At 54.2% G+C, this 13456-nt stretch overlaps 1 protein-coding gene across 6 annotated transcripts in view; it reads left to right on the top strand.

The window, feature by feature from the left end:
- The window catches only part of Tns1 (tensin 1), a 145741-nt gene that overhangs the window by 29147 nt on the left and 103138 nt on the right, over positions 1 to 13456 (top strand). For all 6 annotated transcript variants that reach the window (XM_013037525.1, XM_013037736.1, XM_013037691.1 and 3 more), the window contains exon 2: positions 12881 to 12922. The gene's annotated coding sequence lies outside the window, so the exon portion shown is untranslated. The remainder of the gene's footprint in view (positions 1 to 12880; positions 12923 to 13456) is intronic.

The following is a 13456-nucleotide window of genomic DNA, read 5'->3' as shown; positions in this document are numbered from 1 at the left end:
TCTGGGGCTCCGGAAATGCTTACCAGAGGACCAGACACTGAATCACAGCAGCCTAAATGCCTTGATCCTCGTGGTCCTCAGAGCAAGGGGCCCTGGCCAGCAAGGGCCAAGCCAATATCCACTTTCTGGCTTCTTCTGCATGGGCTCCTCCCACCATCCTCCCCCTAACTTTTCTTCTACGTATCCAAGGATTTGCCTTGCACAAAATTTGCGGTCTGCTTGGTCAAGATGCATTCATTATATTCACAAACTGTCATGTTGAATTGAAACCCCCTTTTACAACTACTAAAAGCTAGTAACAAATTAAGATCTCTCTCTCTCTCTCTCTCTCTCTCTCTCTCTCACACATACACACACACACAATTTGCAGTCTGGCTCCCTTGTGTTTGAGTCCTGCTCAACAACCCCTAGCTGTGAGACTTTAGCCTTCTCCTCCTCCTCCCCTCCCCTTTCCTTTCCTCCCTCCCTCCCTCCCTCCCCTCCTTCCTTTCCTTCCTTCTTTCCTTCTTCTTGTCTTTCTTTCTTATTCTCTTTCTTTCTCTTCGACTCTTTTTTTGGGGGTCTGGTCGTGGGGCCTGAACTCTGGGCCCGGGCTCTGTCCCTCAGCTCTTCAGCTCAAGGCTAGCGCTCTACCACTTGAGCCACAGCACCAGTTCTGGCTTTTTTCTTTTTGCTTATGTGATGCTGAGGAATCGAACCCAGGGCCTCTGGCATGCAAGGCAAGCGCTCTACCACTGAGCCAACTTCCCATCCCCTTGACTCTTTTTCTTTCTCTTGTTTTCTCAATTCTCTCTCTTTTTTGGTCTTTGTCTCTGTCTCCATCTCTCTGTCTTTCTCATGCTGGTACTGGGCTTTCATTTAGGGCCTAGGCTCTGTCCTTTAGCTTTTCCCTCAAAGCTGGTGTGCTTTATCATTTGAGCCACAGCTCCACTTCCTGCTTTTTGGGTGGTTAATTAGAGATAAGAGTCTCATGGACTTTCTTGCCAAGGCTGGCTTCAAATTGCAGTCCTTGGATCTCCGCCTCCTGAGTAGCTAGGATTACAGGCGGGAGCCCCTAGGGCCTGGCCAGACCCACTCATTTCTGCTGGCTAAGTAAGCTGCAGTGACCTTGTGGAAAAGGAGGCATTACTTGTACCTGTTCTGTTGTTGGAAGGATTAAGTGGGATAATGTGTCTAAAGTGCACCCTGAGCCCTGGGCTCCCCTCTGCCTCCTCTGCACAGAAAGTTCCTGCTTTCCACACTTCTGTCCCATCAATTTCAGGCTGCTCTTGTGCCCCTCCCCCCTTCACCCCAAGCATCTTGCAGTTAACTGTACTCAAAGGCGCTGTTCCAGCCGTGGGGATGTTGGTGAGGCTACTGTTTTTATTATTGTTTATTATTATTAGTTATTGTTAGTATTATTTTGGTACCAACACTGGGGCTTGAACTCAGAGCCCAGGCACTGCCCCTTAGCTTTTTCTCTCAAGGCTCAACCACTTGAGCCATAGCTTCACTTCCAGCTTTTTGGTGGTTAATTGGAGATGAGTCTCATGGACTTTCCTGCCTGGGCTAGCTTTGAACTGCAGTCCTCACATCTCAGCCTCCTGCAATTGCAGGCTAGGATTATAGGCACGGACATGGCTTACTGGCCTGTGTCTTCCCATCTGGGTAGTTTTGATTGGGGTGGGGTGGAGCAGGAGTACACTGGGGAGTCACTGCATCTGTCAGGGTGTTCTGGTTATGTGTACGCCCAATTTGGGTGTTGGGAGCTATGTGGAGACACGTCAGCATGCCTATGGTGGTGCTCTGGGTCACTGTGTCTCTGTCTGATAGGAGCTTTCTCTCCTGTCCATTCCTGTGTGTTCTGAGCCTGAGAGAGCCAGCTCTTCCACAGTCGTCCTTCCCTAGCCTTCCCGCAAACCTGCCTTCCATGCCTGCATCTCTCAGATCTTTCCCGGAACAAGGAAATGTTGCACGGGGTGGATATGCGTCAAATGGCGCTGAACAATGCTGGTGACAGCCAGGCTTCCAGCGGCCTTCTCCTGCAGGGCTGGCCTCGCTTCAAGTCTCTGCTACTGGCTAATGGGGAGGGAGAGGGGCTTCCTGCCATAGTCGCAGATGGACTTAAAGGAGCACCACAGAGCTGGGCTGCCCTGGCTCAGGACCTCCTGCTTCCGGTGGGGGGGGGGGGCTCCTAGGATTGCCTGGTCCCTAATAGCAGATGGGCTTCCAGAACACCAACCCTGGCTGTGTGCTAATCGTGCAGAACAATTATGTTACCTCCTGCCCCTGCCATCTGTAGACCAGGAGTTTTCTACATGAGTGAATTTGCAGATAACGGAAGCTTATGCCATGTAAGCATTGAAAGCAGAGAAGGAAAGGGAGTTCTGTTGTTAAGTGGAGAAGTGCTGGCATTGGATAGTGTCCCAGCGTCCTTTCAACTTAGGTAAATAGGATCTTAGGAAAAATCCCTTTCCTCCTGGCAGTCTGTTACTGCTTCTCGGTTTTTTTCTGTGAAACTGGGCTGAGGGTAGAACCTGGGGTGGAGGTGGGGTTGAGTGACTCGAGAGGCATGCACTGCTTAGGACTGGCTCCGACATACCAGCCTGCACGGGCCAATTCATGGCTTTGCAGATGTGGACGTTGGGGTGCAGAGAGGAGCAGGGATTGCACGGCAGCTACCATAGCATGACTCTGCTCCAGACATTTTTATCACTTGGATCTCAGTCAACTTTATTTTTTTCAGTGCTGAGAATCAAACCCAGGGCCTCATGCATGCCAAGCCAACACTGCCATTGAGCTATACCCTTACTCAACCCTGACCTCAGTCAGACGTTATTAAGTATTCCTGGCTGTGTAGATTTCTTTACCCCCACTTTACAGATGAGCGAGTTGAGGCTGATGGAGGCGAGCTAGGCCTCTGTAGTTGGTCTGTGGCAGAACTGGTTTGGGAAACCATGCCTGGCTCTCTCTTGCTGTCAGTGGAACCTCATGGTATGTTCAGGCATTTGGAAATAAGGAGCTGTTACACAGAGGTGTGGTAATCTTACAGACTAGAACCTACTATCCAATAGCAGTTCCCGTTTAGTGCTTGTGTCAGGAGAGTGGATGAAATGCCCTTTGGTGGGACCTAGCAACATAAGGCCAGAGAGAGACTTGGCGAATATGGAAGTTTCCTCTGATTAATATGTGGCAGGGTTTGCTTTCCATCCTGTTCTTGGTTTTCTCTCTTTTTTGTATTTTAATGGTACTGAAATTAGAGCATTCCTTATGATTAATGTGTGCAGTTGATTTGGGCAGCATTTTTCCTTCTCAAAAACCGTCTTTCTGCTGGGTGCCAGTGGCTCACGCCTGTAATCCTAGCTACTCAGCAGGGTGAAATCTGAAGATCACGGTTTGAAGCCAGCCCGGGCAGGAAAGTCTATGAGACTCTTAACTCCAATTTAAAAAGTTGGAAAAAAATGGTCAGAAGTACAGCTGTGGCTCAAGTGGTAGAGTGCTAGTCTTGAGCAAAAAAAGCTCAAGGACAGGGCCCAGGCCCTGAGTTCAAGTCCCAGGACTGGGTGGCAAGGGGTGGGAGGAAGCTGTCATTCTATTGGAGGCAGCCATGGGCTCAGGACACTCTCAGGGTTAGGCAACAGGGCAGTGAACACTTGTAAGAAACCTGTAAGGACCCTGCAGGTGTAGAGGAGGGCCCTGCATGCTGTCGGGTGGTTAAGAAGGAAAGGGGTGATGATGGGCTGATGCCGGCTGGGTCTGTGACGCTCTAGTCATGGAATTCTGTTCTGTGACTGGCTCAGCCTGCCCTGTCACCTTCCTTCCCTGGGTAGCTCCCCTTTGACTCTGTAGGTCTTCCCATTGCACTTGGAATTTTTTCCCCCCACACATCCTTCCGGCCTTACTGTTGTAGCACAGCTTAAGGTCAAAGACTTTGTCCCCTTAAAGCTCTTGTCTAGGGACCAAACTGAGGTGGAGCCAAGGGAGGGGCCCAGGGCCTCCCTGTGGGTGTGATTTTGGGAAAAGCAGCTGGACTGCGATTCTATTCAAAGAGTAGTTTCTTCATCCTTTTATGACAGCAGTGTCTGGTTTGTGCTTCTGTTTTACGTGCCAGTCTTCGCCCTGTCAGCAGGGACCGGTCTCCTTTGTCCCTGTCTTCCCTGCAGGAGCTGTGAGTGACTGGTCCTGGTTCTTAGGCCTGTCTCCTCCTCTGGCTGTTCTTCCAACCTAACCCTGACCACAGACCACAGCCCTTTAGCAGCTTCCAGGAACTTCCTAGAGGCTCTTCTCCCTGCCTCAGGTCGTGTCATGCAACCCTCTGCTTTTAGATCAAATGGGCTAAGGAGGGAGAGAGAGAGATTTTCCTGCTTCTTGAATTCCAAAGGCAGCTCCGAAGGCCACATTCCAAGCTACCCACTCGGCACTGCCACTCAGCACACAGGCCTGTCCTGGGCCAGCAGCTTGGTAGTCTCCAACTGCCCAGTACCCCGCCATCTTCTTGCCTCTATCCTTTGTCCTCTGTCCCTGATCACTTTAGTACACCTATGCACTCTTATTGGCTCGGGGTGGGGATGGGGGGGGGTCAGGCCTCCTCTCTGGGGCAGTGGACATTCACCTCAGCCCAGCCCTGCAGGTCATGAGTAACTCAGTTCGGCTTGGCCATCTATGTCCAGGGCCTTACCAACTGCTCTCTTGTGTCCCCTTCTCCTCCTCTCAGAAGCTGTGCCTTCTGTGAAAAGCTTCCTGCGGCCCCCACAAACCTGAGGCCTTGCATGGTGCCAGAAAGGAATTCTGGGTCCAGTTGCATTTTCTTCCTGTCTGGGTGACCTTAGACTGAGGATGTGACTTCCCACTGCCTCGTTTCCTCATCTGTAAAATGGACTGATAGCCTCTGCCTTGGACTGGAGTGTCTGGACCCAGTACAGACCCGAAAGTGGAGGAATGGGACTGGGAGAGAGATCCAACCAGGTCCCCAGGGGCTGTGGCAGCCATATTAGGGCATTTGGGCCTTACCCACAGAGCAGGGAGTGCTGGGTGTGCATTTCAGAATTTGCTCTCTGGCTGCCAAGTGGAGAACAGATCAGAGGCATAAGACTGAGGGCGAGGACATGAGACAGGGCTGCCTCCACCATCTCTGCCTTGGGGAGGGGGGCAGTGCGGTGGTGACTCGCTATGTAGGGGGCAGATTTATCCAGACTTGGTGGGAGGAATGGCAAGGAGGGCTCAAGGGAGACAGCAGGCTTTTCTAGCTTGACAATTTGGGGTGGCCTGGTGGTGGGCAAGGGGAGGGGCCCATCAGTGCTGGGCAGGGATCTAGTAGATCCAGGAGGTGGCTAGTGGTGGCAAGACCATGCGTCCAGCGTTCTGGCCAGCACCAAGCTTTGAGCCAAACTGTGTGCCCTGGCTGTGCCCTCTCCTTTCCCACTTGCCCATTGTCTGACCTTCTCTTCCCTGGGTGTGGGAGGGTGGCTGCAGGCTGGGTCCCTGGGTCTCAGGGTGTCTCTCCTAGGAGGCCACCTTTGGAGCCTCCAGGGTGGAATGATCTGGATGCCTATGACTACCGCCTTCTAGGCTGGCCCTAAAGGGGACCGGCTTTGGTCCCACCCTCTTCTTTGTCAATCTGGAATCTTCTGACAGAGGGTTGCTCTAAATGCCACATTCCACCTGCAGAAGGGCCCGCTCAGGCACACCCAACTGTCTCTGCACTTACCTAGTCTGAGTGTTTGTGGAGCGGCCTTTGGGTTGAGCGTTCAGGAAGGGGCTTGGGGAGGTGTGCTCCTACAGGGAGAGCCTTGCTCAGAGCCCTGCTCGGCTGGATGGACAGCTGGTAGGAGAGCTGGGGCCATAGAGGCAGGTTGATTAGGTCCACGAGCCACAAGGAATGTGTCTGAGGAGGATTTGGGGGAGAGAGGCCCGGGATCTCTGGAAATCATGACCCTAGTCAGTGCTCTGGGACTCTGTCCCCCAGGATTCAGGTCCCCTCCATGTCCTCCGTGGCCAGGGCCTGGGCTCTCAGGCGACTCAAGGTTAGGACATGCCCCAGGCTTGAGGTGTCCTGGGACAGGCCCCTTCTTGCCTCCTGGAACTGGCCATACTTCCTGTCCCTGTCCTAGCAGAACTCTATATAAGGGCAGGAAACGGCCAGTGCAGGAGCAGGGAGCAGGGAGAGGCTGGACCAAGGTCTAGATAGGGCGTGCGCCCGGAGGGGAGGGTGCAGGCCTAGAGGATATGGAACCAGCAGAGGCCACCTCCTCCCAGGACCCCTGCTCTCCCCTGGAAGGCCCGGGGCTGGGCCCTGAAGCCTGCTCTTGCCTAGATCCCAGGGAGGCCTTCCTCGACAGGGCCAGAAGATTTGTATTGGGAGCAAGGATGTCTGGGATACCTGCAGATGAGGGGTGGTCTTCTCGTGATCGCTCAGTCATAGGTGTGGAGTCTGGACCCTTCTTGGTTCTTGCTCCCATAGAGGTCAACTGGAGTGATGAGGCTTAGAAACTGGCTGCCTCCTGCTGCAGGTTCCCTGGGCAGGGCGGGGTGTGCCCTCCCTCGCTCTGAGTGGGCTCATCTGTTTTGTTGGAGTACACAGGGCCCCTGAGTTTCAGGGTGTCTCTGGCATTGAGGACTTCTTTTCTCTATCCCTTTATCCTTTTGTTTTGGTTAGGATTGGGGGCTTGAACTCAGGGCTTAGGTGCTATCTTTTACCTTTTTCTCTCAAGGAGCTCTACCATATGAGCCACACTTCTGTTTCTGGCTAACTTCTGGCACCTAATTGGAGAGAAGAGTCTCACAGACTTTTCTGCCAAGGCTAGATCTTCAGATCTCATCCTCCTGAGTAACTAGGTTTACAGACATGAGCCATGGCACCCAGAGTACAGCTTCAGCCGGGTCCCTCTCCTACTCCAGTACCTTCCATGTACCCCAGTACCAGCAACCAAGTCTTAGCTCCTTGTCCAGCCCTGCATAGATGCTCACGGTGAAGCCATAGTTGGAGCAGTGACCCATCTTCCACCTTCTTCCCGTCTGTCCCCATCTCTGCGTCCCTATTTCCTTCCTTTCTCCTGTCCCGTGTCCCAGCCAAAGGGGACATATTCCCACTTCCATGTTTCATTTGTGTGTTATTTTTCACCTCAAATGCCCTTTCCTCGCCTCTTCCTTTCAAGCCGTATCTCTTTCTCAAGGGGTGTGAGGCTGTGGGGCCGGCACTGGGGCTTCTCTGAGGAAATGGCCCACGTGCTTCCTTCCTATAGGGGTGTTATGAGAGGAGTGGGTGATACACAACAGAAGAATGGAAGAAATGAGTCCTCTGTCCCGGCTCCCGGGCAGGGAGTCTGCCCGGCTTGCCCGCACCTTCTCTGTGTCCTGCAGTCCTGCTGTGTGGCCTTAGTGCATGAGAGACAGGTCTGTGAGCCGGGCTGGCCAGGTGACAGCTCTGTCTGTCCTCATTGCCTCCCGTGGGTTGGAAATAGATGTTAATGGCTGCCTCTTTGGGGTGTGAGGACTGACGATGCAGAACAGCGGGGCACACCTGCACTTCCAGCTTTTTTGCTGATTAGTTTGGAGAGAAGACTTAGTGCGTTCGACTTGTCTGTCCAGGCTGACATTGAATTGAGATCTCTGGGTCTCAGCCTTCTGAGTAGCTGGGATGACAGGCGTGAGCCACCCGTGCCAAGCTGGAATCATTTTCCATCTAAAAAAGGAAGGGAATTCCGACACATAGTACAACGTGAATGGATCTTGAAAACATTTTGTTCGGTGTCTGAGTCAGCTTGGGTTGGGGTTACACACACACACACACACACACACACACACACACACACACACACTGGAAGTCTGCCACCTGGGTGCCTGTGTCTGAGTCAGCTTGGGTTGGGGTTACACACACACACACACACACACACACACACACACACTGGAAGTCTGCCACCTGGGTGCCTGTGTCTGAGTCAGCTTAGGTTGGGACACACACACACACACACACACACACACACACACACACACACACACACACACACACACACTGGAAGTCTGCCACCTGGGTGCCGGCAGAGCTGGTGTCACTGAGGCCTGGCTCCTTGGTGCCCAGCTACCACCAGTACCTTGCCCTCGCATGGTCTTTCCTCTGTGAATCTGCATCTTAATGTCCTTTTCCTATGGTGCTGTTTATTAGAGTACCCACCCTCTTAGTGACCTTACTTAATCACTTCTGTAGAGACCCTGTCTCCATACAGAGCCACATTCTGAAGTCCCAGGGGTTAGAACTTTGACATAGGAATTTTTGTGTGTGTGTGTGTGTGTGTGTGTTGCACAATTTAGCTCATAACACACAGGGTGGAGTCAACCAAACACTAAAAATCAAGCCTGGGTGAGAGCAGTCTGGTGAGGGAGCAACCTCCCCCTGCTCTCACACCTCTGCCACGAAGGCCATGTGGGTGATGTCATGGGGCAGGGGGCTGCTCTGCCTGTCCGTAGCTCCTGGGTCCTCCAGGTGAGCGACTCCATCCTCTCGGTAACCACTCAGGAGCTGCAACTCTGCCCAATCGACTCTGACGAATTGTGTGAATCAGGCTCTCCACAGCTGCCCTTTAGGGTTGAGTCATTTGCTCTGGTGGTTCCCAGGACTCAGGGAAGGTGACGGTGGTTGTATGCCACTGTGAGTAGACTTAATACAGCTGCTTCTGCACTTAGAAATGATGATAGTGGGACATGTATGTTCTGTACATTTTGCCATGATAAAAAACAACAACAAAAACACCCCGAGCTGGGTGTGGTGGCTCATGCCTGCAATCCTAGCTACTCAGAGACAGACATGTGAGGATCGCAGTTCAAAGCTAGTCCCAATAGGAAATTCTGTGAGGCTCTTACCTCCAGTAAACCACCAGAAAACCGGAAGTGGAGCTGTAGCTCAAACTGATAGAGTGAAGCAAGCTTGAGCAAAAAGAGCCCAAGGACAGTGCCCAGGCCCTGAGTTCAAGCCCCACAACCAACCAGAAACAAAACAAACGAACCAAAAACACCCAAGACTAATAGGAAAGAAGAAGAAAATCCAAGATTATTTCATCCGAGGCTCAGATAGAATTCTGGACCCATGGACTGATGAGGTTCAGCTGGGGTCTGGGGAGTGGGCTGTCCGGTGTACCCCTGCGGGTCCAGCGGCCTGGGGTGAGGTCCCTCTACTCGGACAGGCCAGGTGCCGGGGACTTTATGTGACCAAAGCTGGGACCTTAGATCTTACTTGGAGCCTTGGGACAGAGAGAGCCATCCAGCTAGAGCCCAGGTCCTGTCACTTACAGATGGAGAGGTGACCAGGGCTGTGTTGGCCAGGAGTCTGAGGTTTCCTTGCTTGGTCGAGATGCTGCATGGAGCTGCTGAGCCGGATTTCGCCTCTTCCCCACGGGCGGGCTGTGTCCTGCTGTCTTGGAGCCTCGGTTTCTCCATCTGGAGAATGTTGTTGATGTGCCTCAGAAAGATGGGCAGCTAGGGCACAGGAGTAGCCATGTACCCGGCACACAGTAGGTATGTGACAGACGGCAACGATGCTTCCCTTTCTCAGGACTCATGCCAATGTGCAGTCTTCAAACAGATTTTAGTGTCTACCTACTGTGCTCTGGTTCTGTGTTGGGGTGCACGTGATGAATAAGAGTGGCTTCCTGCCCTGTGACCTTTGGTTTAGAGAGAAGGAAACAGTTTCTAGACAAGGAGGCATGTGTGTATCGTTATAAATTGTGATTAAGTCTGTGAAGGAAGAGAAAGGGGCGTGTGTGTGTGTGTGTGTGTGTGTGTGTGTGTGCGCGCGCTCTCACAAAGCTTAGAGACTCAGGGAGTCCCCTTTAGAGTGGTAACGTAAAGCTGCAACCTAAAGGAGGAGAACACAGCCATATAGATAGCTGAAGCAGAGGGAACAGCATATGCAAAGGCCCTGAGGTCAAACACAGCTAGGCTCTCCAAGGACGGAGAGGAGCTCCCTGCTTGTGCAGGGCTTTGGGTTGAGAGGACACTAGAGCCAGGTCATGCGGGAAGCTCTGCAGCCATACTGGGCACCGTCTGGCTGCTGTCTGGCGCTCTTAGACCCTCTCCTCCTGGCACCTCGCTGTGGACTGTGATGTTGGCATCGTGCCCGGGGACGCTTGAAGTTGAGAGCCTACTCGAGGTGTGGGCTGATGAATGCCAGGCGTGGGTCCTTGGGTCTGGGAACACCCTCAAACCCAGCCACATCCCAGACAGAGGTCACTGCTCCACTGTGGTGCTGGGAAGACTGAGACCGCCAGGATCTCAGTTTCTCCATCTATGAAAGCTACCAAATGAGCCCCAGTGCAGGCTGGGTACTGAGGCATGAAGAATTCAGCACAGGGCTGCCTCCCACCTCTGGGCCCTCTGGAGCCTCCTGGGAATGTCTCTCAGCCCCCTCTGGGTCCACATCCTGCTCCTCGTGGCCTCTGTTTCCTCCTCTGCCCAGAGGGGGCGTAATCCTGGCGTTCGTGGTGTCAGGGGTGACATGGGTGGGTTTGTGGTGGCTTGGGCCCCGTGAGTCCCTCATCTAGAGACCGTTGGCGGTACGCGCTGCTGGAGGAAGCTGCCTGCCCGAGGCTGATTGCGTGGGTCTGAGTCTGCCACCCTGTGCTCCAGTCCTGGAGGCAAATGAATGGCAGGGTGGGCACGGAGACCCCTGTCGACCCCTGGGGCTGCGCTTCTGCAGAGCAGGCTGCCCCGCCGGGCCCCCAGGGGTCAGTGGAGGACAGGGACTGCCCGTGCCAGGTGTCTGGGATGGGGGCCCCTGTGCCGCCTGGCGTGTTCCAGGCTCCTGAGAGGTGGTGTGTGTGTGTGGGGGGGGGCAGGGCTCTGGAGGGAAGAAGAAGGAGCCTTTTAAGGAAGTATTTCTCTGCTTTAGAAAAACAAAACAAAACATAGAGAGGAAGACAGGAGGCTGAAACATGACCGAGTCCGTGGGCCAGTTTTGGGCTGGCCTGAAATGCGTGCTGAGGGCGCAGGGCATGACTGCTGTACCCCCTGTCCCCCGGTCAGATCCAGGCTCCTGGGGGTCAGGCAAGGGGTTCAGTGGCTGAGCCCCCTAGGGGCCTCCTTCCCACGGAGTAAGCCTCCTAATGCGACTTGCTCCTCCCCCGCCCCACTGTCTCAGTCCACGTGTCTCGTGTCCACGGGGAGGTGCGGGGTGGGCTCTGGGCGGCTGTGGCAGTGTGTGCTCCTGAGGCTCTGTCCCCTGTGGGGTGGGCAGTCCTGCTCGGGTTCTGAGACAGGAGCCCCGCCAGACTGTGACCTGTCACACACCCGGGGGCCTAGGTACTGGAGTGAGCGGGGGAGGTGTCCTAGGGGCCATGATGGGAAGCCATGCTGTGCCCAGCAGTGTCCCCTGTGGCTCTGACCTTGTTTGGTGAGCCGGGCAGGCAGTGTGCCCTGCAGGCTACAGGCAGATCTGGGAACCTGCTGTTCCCTCACGGACAGGGAGATCCCTTCAGGGTATTTACAAGGCAGTGTGCCTTGTAAATCAGCCCCTCTGAGGCTCCAGACTTGTGGATCTGGAGCCGTGGGCTTCAGAAGCAGCTCCTGTGTCTCTTCACTCCTAAACACAAGGCTGAGAGTGGCAAGGTCCCTTCATGTTTGGAGCATCAGAATGCTCAGGTTCAGATCTCAGCCTCTTGGAAGCTGTGTGACCTTGGGGAAATTGTTTAACTTCTCTGTGCCCCACACTGTGTCTTCCTTGTTGGGTTGTTGAAAGCATTCATAACTTAACCTATGTGAAACATTCAGGAAAGTGCCGGTTGCTTAGTACCCGTTCATCAGTGTTAGGTATGGTGTGTGTGTGTGTTTGCACGTGCACACATGCACGCACACACGTGTGCATGTATAGTTGCCTCCTCGAAGGCTCTCTCCCTCACCCCCATGCTTCCTCCCTGTCCCCTTGTGGGTCGCTGGCCTGGTGTTTGGGTGGAGAATTAACACCAGGGTTGACCATTGAGCTCTAAGAAAAACTTGCCCTGGCTAGAAAAGGAGCACACAGAATCGGACCAGTGCCCCCAGTGATTGTTGGGGTGTCCTGAGCTGTCATGTCATGAGCTTCCTTCCCTCCTTCTCATCCTCCTTTCCCCTCTCCTTCCCTCCCTTGTGTCCTTTGAGCAGAGCTTGAACTCAGGGCCTGGGCGCTGTCTCTGAGCTTCTTTGGCTCAAGCCTAATACTCTGCCACTTGAGCAATAGCACCACTTCAGCCTTTCATGAGTCTATTGGAGATGAGAATCTTACAGACTTTCCTGCCTGGGCTGGCTTTGAACCCTGATCCTCAAACCTCAGCCTCCTGAGTAGCTAGGATTACAGGCGTGAGCCACCGGTGCCCAGCTAAGGTCTCCTATGGTTGCTTGGCTTTTTTTTTTTTTCCTCAAGGCTGGGGCTGAATCACTTGAGCCACGTCTCTACTTCTGGCTTTTTGCTGGTTAATTGGAGGTGAGTCTCTCAGTTTGTCTGCCCCAGCTGGCTTTGAATGTTGGTCCTCAGATCAGCCTCCAGAATAGCTGGTATTACAGGCGTGAGCCACAGGTACCTGGATCTTCTGTCGTAATTCCAGGCGTGGGGAAAGGAGGTAGGAGGGTTGGAAGAATGAGGTTTGAGGCAGTGTCAAAAACAAAACCTTGCGAGTAATGTTGACCTCAAATCAGCGTCTGATCCCTTTTGCAGGATTTGAATTCTGATGTGCGTTTCGTGTGTGGTCTGTGCCTCCTTCGTGGCTTAGTAACACTGTCTGTGTCGGTGGGCTTCTGAAGATCCCTAGGGGCTCAGGGCTGGCCGCGGGGGTGCGGGGGGGGGGAACTGTCCTTCATGGGGGTGGGAGTGGCTCAGGCCTCAGGGGCCTGGCGTCTGCCCAGGAGAGATGCTAACTGCCTGTCTCTGCTCCTCCCACAGGTGGCTGCCCCGTGTGTTCCTCCGTCCAGCCATGAACTGGTGGTGAGTGATGGGCCGTGTCTCCCCCTGCTGACTCCTTGCTTTGGACCCAACTAGATGAGGCGGGGCGGAGGAGGGTCCTCCATTCCTGGGCTGAAGCTGGATGGGAGGAAATGAGTCACGAGGTTCTCTTGGATGAGACATAGGGCCTGCTCTTTATAAGACGCGGAGGCCTTGGAAACCCCCATAAAAGGCCATCGTGCGTCTCGAGGCCTGGCCGGCAGACAGGGTTGAGAGGCCCGTGCCCTGGGCGTCTCCCTCCACCTGTCTTCCTCCAGGTCAGGCGTCCTTTGGTGGGAAGTCCGTCCACCTGGTTCGTTCCTGCGTCCAAGCTGGGCTCTGCTTTCCTGCTGTCTCTGGCCACATACCGCACACAGGCTTCCAGAAGGGCCTGGATGGGGCAGGACCCCCTGGGAGATGTGGGCTGCGGAGCGACCTCTGCTCAGACACATCCCAGCTGGGGGGCAGGCCTCAGGGGGAGAGGGGGGCTGCCTGGGAGGGGTCTGCACACCTGCGTGTGCACATGCGTGTGCCTGT

Source organism: Dipodomys ordii, unplaced genomic scaffold (genome assembly GCF_000151885.1).
Source record: "Dipodomys ordii isolate 6190 unplaced genomic scaffold, Dord_2.0 Scaffold1, whole genome shotgun sequence".
Taxonomy (NCBI): Eukaryota; Metazoa; Chordata; class Mammalia; order Rodentia; family Heteromyidae; genus Dipodomys; species Dipodomys ordii.
This window is presented reverse-complemented; position numbering and strand designations above follow the sequence as displayed.